We start from the raw sequence: 9,105 nt of genomic DNA, 5'->3' as shown, positions 1-9,105 counted from the left end.
ATATGTGTGTATATATATATATGTATATGTGTGTACATACATATGTATATGTGTGTATATTGTTATGTATATATATATATTTGTATGTTCTGTAAGTGTGTTAATTATATACATGAAATATCAAATTTTAATGTTGATAGCTGCAGAGGGGAAGAATTCAATACCAATTATTATGAACAGTAAATTATGTTCATGTCATAATAACTAAACACCATTGTCTATATTTTTTTTAATTAAATTGCTTTGATTTTGTGGTATGTAAGAAATATTCATAACTATGATTTACATTATCTGCTTTTATTGAATTTAATCCTCTAATCATAGAAAAAATACAAATAAAGCCAACATTCTATATTAAATGGATGGATAGTAAAATATAAATGTGCAGATAAATGTTTGTCTTTTAATTTTGTAGTAAGCCTGTTGGTAGAAAAATATAATTCTGTGGATGCACTGCCTGAAAAACTTTAAACATTATCTAGTAGTGTTTCTTCATCCTATCAGTGGGCACCTATCAGTGACATGTCACATACAGTATATGAACACTATACTACATTTAAATTTAAAAAGTAAAAATTTTTGTCCCAAGTTTTTTTACTCCAAAGAGGTCCTAACTATTTTGTAAATCTGATAAGTTCTTTAGCAGTGCTACCGTACAATCTAGTCATCTAATTTAGTAATGTGTAGAGCCCACATTTATGCTGACAAGTGAATGGATTTGCGAAGTGGACAATACGATCTACAATCAGCTATATATTGAAGTTGTTAAGATAATCTTATTACAGTATTTTGATAATCTCACTATTTTTTTTTTTTTTTTTTTAACTTTATTTTGTGATGGTAACTGACCTGGTTTATATATATAATAATGAACATGCATTTTTTTTCTTGAAGATTTTTTTTTTACAAAATACAGACACTGAGGTTTATATTCAACATAAAAAAAAACATACTGAAACTAGCTTTGCTACAACGCATAGTGTATCATATTTGGCAAATTGTTTATGTACACAAATCTGTGGAGTTGTTTTTTAATGGTGCTCAACCAAGGAAGTTGGATTGGAAAGCAAACGTTTTAACCACCAATCTACACAACACTAAAGGAAATATGTACCCTGAAGTACATTTTTATCAATTAAAGTAATCAAGTACTGTTCAATCAGGTTGCATTTTTTCTTGTTGAACAGTTTTAACTTGGATTGTTTGGCATTATTTATTGTTTATCATTTTCATGTTATGATGGCATAAAGACATATAACTTTAATTTGTATATTGATTTTTACTATACTATGATTATAGTACTGTAATTACAAAGGCCACCTATAGAAAAATGTTTATATTGTACACATGCGATTGACGAAGTTGCAATAACTTGAAAGTAACAATGTATATATGTTTATTATATACTTATATTGCAAAATTGTATTAGATTTGCTAACTTCATGTCAGCTAATAAAAGTATGTACATAGTGTAAATATGACTAAGTACCCTATTTATAAGAATTTGTGTTTTAGTTTGTTGATGTTGTATAAATGTATTTTATCTGAAGTTAGTTGATTTAGCATTCCTGCTTTAAAATTTATATAAATGGATTAAATGAACCTTTCTGCTTAATTACGTCCTGTTTGAATATTGAGCCAAGGCCGCAGAAAACTGCATGGTAAATGTATGTTTTTGCGACAGTGTTGTGTTTAGGTGTAGATTTGCCCTACCTTATGTGGAAGTGTACTGAATACTCAGTACGTGTGAAAACAATTGCAAAATTGCAAGTTGTGTTTGTTGGATAAAGGCGTATCGCCGACCCTGTCCAGATTGATTGGTAAATTGTTTGATTGACATTCTGGAAAGGTTCATTATGGGAAATATTACTCCTACGGCCGTGCACTCATGTTTTGTGGACATTTTGAATGGAGCTGTGCTATAACTTAGCACTTACACTTATTTCTTGATAATAAAACATGCTCTTATGTTTATTAAACCATGTAAAGCCGTTTCTGTTAGTGTTTAAAATACAACTTATTTAGAACATTCGGCAAATTAGGTTGCAGAATTTTTTGCTCACCTTTTATATGTATTGTTTTCGTTTCCAAATCAAGGTAAAAGCTTTTCTAAATTCTAATATATTTGATCACAGAAGATGCTTATATTGATAGGCTGTGCTATCTCACTATCCATTGATTGGAATTTTAGTTGTATATTTAAAAGATGAAAACATAAGTTAATGAAAACTTGTAATTTGGTTAAAATTAATCTATAAACCCCAGTAAGTATATATAGGCCTATGTGATATACACACATTTTAAGCGCTACCTATAGTAAAAAAAAAAAAAAAAAGAGTTGATTGTGCCTACTGTTTTTTCATGCACGGACTCTGTTTCTTTTTGTTATAGGGGTGGTTTCCAAAAAAAAAAATAGGTTAAAACAACACCTAACTTATCCACCCATGGAAGTATGATCCCCACATAAAAAAGTTCCGCTGGTGTGGGCCTGGGCCCTAGGCCTGCCAAGTAATTTGCAGGGCAGCAAGTAGAACTGGGTTAGGCCAACAAGAGTACACATATAACCTATGATATTCCTAGTCGTATTAAACAAATAACTCATTTTTTATCCCAAATGTGAATAAACACTAATTTGAAATAAATACAGTACAGTGTATTCTCTTCCTTCCTTATAGTTTACATACTGGCGCTAATGTGCCCTCGTACTCATCGTCGTCGTTTCTTTCTTCCACTAAGCAAATTCGCCTAAAATGTGATTTTTTTTTTTTTTTTTGGGCAGTTCAGTAATTAACTACGAACTTCTTTACTGCGAACCGCATAAAACTTTGTGCCAGTCAACTGCAACATCAAAACGGACTCACAGAAAAAAATGTGCGATAAACACCTAGAAACGTTATCACGCTCTTATGATTATAATATAATTTATAATAATCATTTTATTAATATTTTTTTTTTGTAATAATTGAATTATGGATTAATTAATAGACATGAATTTTCATTATTACGGAATAAAAGTGGGATTACCCCACACAAGACAAAAAAAAACCGTACTGTAAATTTTTACTTTCATTTTTTATTTCGGAAATGTATATACAGTATATAGAATAGCTTTAAAACACAATTAAAAAAGACCTGCAATTTAGGTAAAAAAATACATGATTGCCAATAGAAATACAGACGTCTTAAATTTCTCCTTAAATTTTTGATGGAAAACTTGGTTAATGAGATAAAAAGTGGTTAATGAGATTCGGATATTTGAATATTTAAAAACTTGAAGGGAAATATGGAAAAAGGGGAAGATCGTTGGAATTATCAAATTTAATTGACATTTGCCTCAAAATCTTTCCAAGCAAAAAAAAAATAAAATAAAATAAAAAATCCTTAAAAATCTTTAAACAGCATTCTTCTGTACAGTACAGAACATATATCACATAATCACAAATCAATTTATCCAATCCAACAAAATGTTACAAAAACGTATAAAAGAAAATTGAAATTGTAGGATTTGGGAGACTCAGGCGCTTAAAAGTATGAACTAAAGTATGGGAAACTACAGTAGCCAGGACAGTGCAAGACAATATCAAGTCTGCCGCCCTCTTTTTGGGGTTCTGAAAAAAACTGAAGAAAGAAGGAGGTGGGGGAGGAGTCAGCTATAACATATTCAAAGGTGGGAGACGATTGATTAACAATAAGCCAGATACGTTCAAGTGAATATAGAAATTATGACGTTATAAATTTTTTTAAATCAGTTTAAAAAAAAAATCAGATGGCAGTATGATGACGTCAGAATGACCGATCTGCCATAATGATCTATAATATCATATCTACAACACATGTGCTTTTAGAATATGTAATCAAAATTGGGGGTCACCTTTCATCCTAAGGAGCTACTGTATAACCAAAGAATTTGAATAGCAGAAGAATGAGCTGCTCCGCGTATTTGTATTAAAATTGATGGAACATCCGCCCTCCCGCGAATGGGGTACAATTTGACCATTTTACTAAATGGAGTTAATACGTTATAATAAATTGATGTACCTTATAATGCCAGTTCCACAGGTACAGATTCTAGAATTTAAACAGTCTGTAAATGAAATTTTTTTGATTGGTGTCAATTATTGGAAGTGATAACGTATTTGATTCTCTAGTGAATTTGTATTTTTTGTTTGGGGGGGGGGGGGGGGAAGATTTTACTATAGATTATTTAAACATAAAAAATATGCTTGGCACGGACATAGTAAGAAAGAAGAACCGTAGACAAGATATTGCCATTGGGGTGGTTGTTTGTTTGAATATGGAACAACTGGTGTATGAGAGCGCTAGAACTCCTGCTGACGGGTTCAAGCGGGAAAACAGATTGGCTGTTCCACCGAAATGCATGGTGGGAATACAAACAATGGGACGCCCCTTACGGCTGGATCTATAAAACTTCAACCAAACTTTCGTTACAAAGTCGTCGCGTATTTTATTGTCAATTCTCAATTAAAAAATTGTACACAATTGTACAATTAGTACAACTGTACCCACACAGTGACAATAGTGAATACATAATTCCTTGTCGGAGGTTGAAATCGTTGCTACTAGCCAAATAAAACACACAATTAAGCCTATGGATCAGTATAGAAAACAACAATATAGCGCAAAATCGTATGGCCGGACGCACTCTAGTGATAAAGTTTTCCTCCATTAGTGGAAAAAGAAGGGCGCCGTGTGCGTCTGGATATACTTTAGCAACAGAAGGGCGCCCTGTACGTCGGGCATGAAGTATAGAAAACTTGCATGGTTAAAAATAAGGGCGCCGCCTACGTCGGGCACGATTTCCGCCCAAAGATCTTATAAACACAAGATAGCGTTCTCCGCGATTTACGCGTGCAAATTCTGTAATAAGACATGAAAAGCGCCCTCTTGCTAAATTGGAAACTTTTGACCCTTGACCGCTCTGACCATAGCGTACGCTGCGCGACTTTACAGTTACGCCTCAACAATTAGAAGCGTCCAATTTACAATGTGCCCCTATCTCAGATCCATGGCAAACGACTAGGACGCCCTCTCCCAAAACTGATTACTTGCCTGTGCCAAATCGACGCTTCTATTTGTTACGCGTAAATTGCAGAGAACGCTACCTTGTGTTTTTTTCTTGTGTTTATAGATCTTTGTTTCCGCCTCATTTTTACTATGCGAGTGCTCTATCTTGTGTTTCTAGTATCACATCAAGGTAATTCAACAGAAGGACGCACATCTCCGCTCTCGAACATAGCGCGTGCGTAGAGTCCTTCATGTTCTTATGTAACATTAAACTGTAATTTAAAGCCCCATTCCCGGCAAAATTTCACTAAAAATGACTTTTTTTAGAAAATATGCATTTGCATTACTCCAATTATTATAAATCATTGAAAAATATTGGCATGAATTTTAGTTTTACGCAAAAGAATAAAAAAAAAGAGAAATACAGACTATTTCTCATAAAATATTACCATTTTCTCGACGAATTCATCGTTACTAGGCAAATTCAGAGGTTGTAGATCGCATCCACTGGAATACTCTCGCTTTTATGTATACTTTATACAGTCAATAAAGTGCGCCCTCTCTAATGAGATTAGTGTTTGTACTTCGCATCTCGCACAATACGGTCGTTCGGTTAGGCTGAGATATGTTTGTTTAAGTGTTTTCGGCTGAGATATGTTTGTTTAAGTGTTTTGGCTAATGTTTTCGGCGCCTACGATATTTCTTCTCACGACCTATCGCAAAATCAACATGAAAAATTCATCCGCATTTATTTTTTGTGTGGAACACAAAAAATCAAATTTCAGTCTTATTTTACATTTTTTTCATTCTTAGGAATGTCTAAATTCAGTTAAACTAGCAATTCCGTATTATATTTATAAATCTTTATAACAATATACAAAAATTAGATTTTTCTTAAAAACTGAAATTTTGCCGGGAATGGGGCTTTAAGTAGATACAGAAAATTTATACATTTTTTTCTGCGAAATGAGTCTCACGAACGACAATACACCACAACATCGGTAAAATTAATGTTGAAATGAAGAATATAATTTTAGTCTAATTTTAGTGCAAAATATCATTAGGCCTTTGTAATCACCGCACGACGCGCAATTATCATGGCAACTAACACGCGCGTGGGTAAATCGTCACGTACGCTGACGGTTTATGGTCTGGTTGCTATGGTTTTTGTGACGTTCAGCGTGTAGGTGGATAAACCCGGCACAACTCACCGGGTTTATCCACCTGCCAGTCTGAATAGGTGGCTTATCTCAAGCCGGGCTGTGTTCCTATAGTAACAAGGCCTGACGTGCCACCGTGTTTAACTTTTCTAAGCCGGGCTTTAATCGTTGTGGAGGGTCTTGCATTGACTTCCGGGTAACAAAATGACCAATCAGCATTCAATTACGTACGCTGTGAGCGAGCGTACGTACGTTTGGCAAGCAATGTTTTGAAACACGTTTTTTGGTTACGGTTCATTATGCAAATTCTCGCGCCTGGGTAATCCCGCTAGTCTGAACGCACGGCAAGGTTAAGCCGGGCTTAACGTTCAGCCAGGCTTAACTCAAGCTTGGCTTATCTCCAAGTCTGAACGTAGCCTTTGATTACCAAAAGATTGAACACGGCGAAATGGAGATCACGTTATTTTCTCAATGTGCACTACTTACAGTTATTCACTATAGCTGCGCAATCGTTTCCATCTTGAAGCTGATACATTGATCTTTCAAGAAATACTAATAAAACATAATAATATTTTCTAAAAAAGAAAAGAGTTTCGAATTTAATGTAACATTTACAGCAGCTTTAAAAGTATAGTATAGTGCAACTTGAATTTCCATAAATTGGATAAAATTCGATAATTCCAATTTTAACAGATATTAATTAAGGAATGATAGAGGATTATAATAAACTAAGTCATTTTAGGGTTAACGAGGGTTAACTATTCAAAAATTTAATCCAGAATCAGAGTTATTTTCAGTTTTACGCTGCCTTAGCTTTATAGTCGAACGAATCGATCTTTAGACAAAATTATAATGAACACAGAAGTAATTTTAACAGAAATATTTTGCGGAATATACACATAATACAAACTAAAAGTTCGAGAAAATCCAATCAGGGGAACATTGTTTATTATAAAGATATTTAATGGGTTAAAATCAAACGCTTTATCGCACAACTGCTGTGCTGGAGCGGGATCGGGAGCTAACCGTTAGCGCTAACCGTTAGCACCTGCGTGAGAACGCCCGATCGGTTAGCGCTAACCGTTAGCAGTATCCGGATACCGCTAACGGTTAGCAAGCGCTATCGGTTAGCAAGTTGAGCGCGTTTCTATCATCAACCAATCACACGTACGCGTTTACAATTTCCAGTTTCTTATTGGCCATTGATTCGATCATCATATTTTTGGTATCCGGATCGGGATTTTCTCGTATGGACGCACGGCAGCTAACGGTTAGAAGGATCCGGATCCTGCTAACCGTTAGGAGCCGCGTGAGAACATAGCCCGCGCGCGATCCAAAGGCGGGGAACACGTAAGCCTGGTTCCCACGAGAGCCCTAATATCCGGATCGGGAGCTAACCGTTTAAGCGCTAACCGTTAGCACCTGCGTGACAAAGCCCGATCGGTTAGCGCCAACCGTTAGCGGTATCCGGATACCGCTAACGGTTAGCAAGCGCTATCGGTTAGCAAGTTAAGGGCGTTTCTATCATCAACCTAATCACACGTACGCGTTTATAATTTCCAGTTTCTTATTGGCCAGTGATTCGATCATCATATTGTTGGTATCCGGATCGGGATTTTCTCGGATGGACGCACGTACGGCAGCTAACGGTTAGTAGGATCCGGATCCTGCTAACCGTTAGCTGCCGTGTGAAAACATGGCCATTGGTTTGCGCGTCAAAGGGATCTCCTTTCATAGAGCTAGAGTGCTGACAACATGGCGAAGCAATGCAGAGTTATATATGTGTACCATCCAAGATGGCCGTCGTTGTAAAGCGCCACCTTCAGGCTTAGTATACTTATTATTACCATAAATAAGCCCTCAAACTGACTATTATTTTATTAATAATAATGAGTAATGGTAATAACAAATTATTAAACATTCGTAGCCAAAACGAGGCCAAGTGGAGCACTTATTCAAAAATAAAGTACCAAGGAATGAAAATTAAAATCGTGTACATTACACCTATACACAGCAACGCTCGATTTTCAAACATACGGGTAACTAGCTGTACTTCAGCCATAGAGATATAATAAGAATACTAGAGCGCTAGCAGCAATGTATTCGATGTTCGAAATACGCAGAGCTGTGTGTGTGTACCATCCAAGATGGCTGCCATAGATTCAGCCAATCAAATTTCCTCTGAGCGCTATCATTTTCAATTGCGCCCTCAATTTACACAGAAAGTTCAGTACAGCTAGTTACCCGTATTTTTGAAACTCGAGCGTTGCGGTGTGCGGGTGGGTGTAATGTACACGATTTTAATTCTTTCCAAAATTTGAATAAGATGCTCTACTTGGCCTCTTTTTGGCTACGACAGTTTAATAATTTGTCATTATCAATACTAATTATCATTAATGAAATAATATTCAGTCAGAGGGCTTATTTATGGTAATAATATGTATACTAAGCCTGAAGGTGGCGCTTTCCTACAGCAGACATCTTGGATGGTACACATACACAACTCTGCATTGCTCCGCCATCTTGTCAGCACTCTAGTTGTTAAATAGCTCTATGACTTCAGCTCTTTCTGTGTAAATTGAGGGAGCGACCATAACATATTAATTCTAGACATTAATACTCCTAGTACTAACAGAAAACGTAAAGACCCACCATTAAAAAAGAAAGTCTGGAATATTCCTGACAATTATAACAGGCCCGTAGCCAGGGGGGTTTTTAGGGGTTCGGGCGAACCCCCCTTTTTCTGCGAACCCCCCTTTTGCCAGCGAACCCCCTTAACCAGAAAACGATCCCCCGTTTCCAAAATAGTGCAATTTATTACAAAATAGGAGCATTTTTGGCACTGTTTATTTGTCGCTATCGTTCGTAGTCCGATCGTAGAAATTAAAACAAAGCTGCAGCCAGCTGAATGACGTAACCA

At 35.8% G+C, this 9,105-nt stretch overlaps 1 protein-coding gene across 1 annotated transcript in view; it reads left to right on the top strand.

Annotated features, from left to right (window-relative positions):
* LOC117118300 (tyrosine-protein kinase RYK-like) overlaps positions 1-9,105 on the top strand; it is an 86,405-nt gene that overhangs the window by 52,434 nt on the left and 24,866 nt on the right. The gene's annotated exons all lie outside the window — the stretch shown is intronic.

The sequence above is a fragment of the Anneissia japonica genome, unplaced genomic scaffold, assembly GCF_011630105.1.
Source record: "Anneissia japonica isolate Jap-2015-1 unplaced genomic scaffold, ASM1163010v1 scaffold7473_len308249_cov148, whole genome shotgun sequence".
NCBI lineage: Eukaryota > Metazoa > Echinodermata > Crinoidea > Comatulida > Comatulidae > Anneissia > Anneissia japonica.
This window is presented reverse-complemented; position numbering and strand designations above follow the sequence as displayed.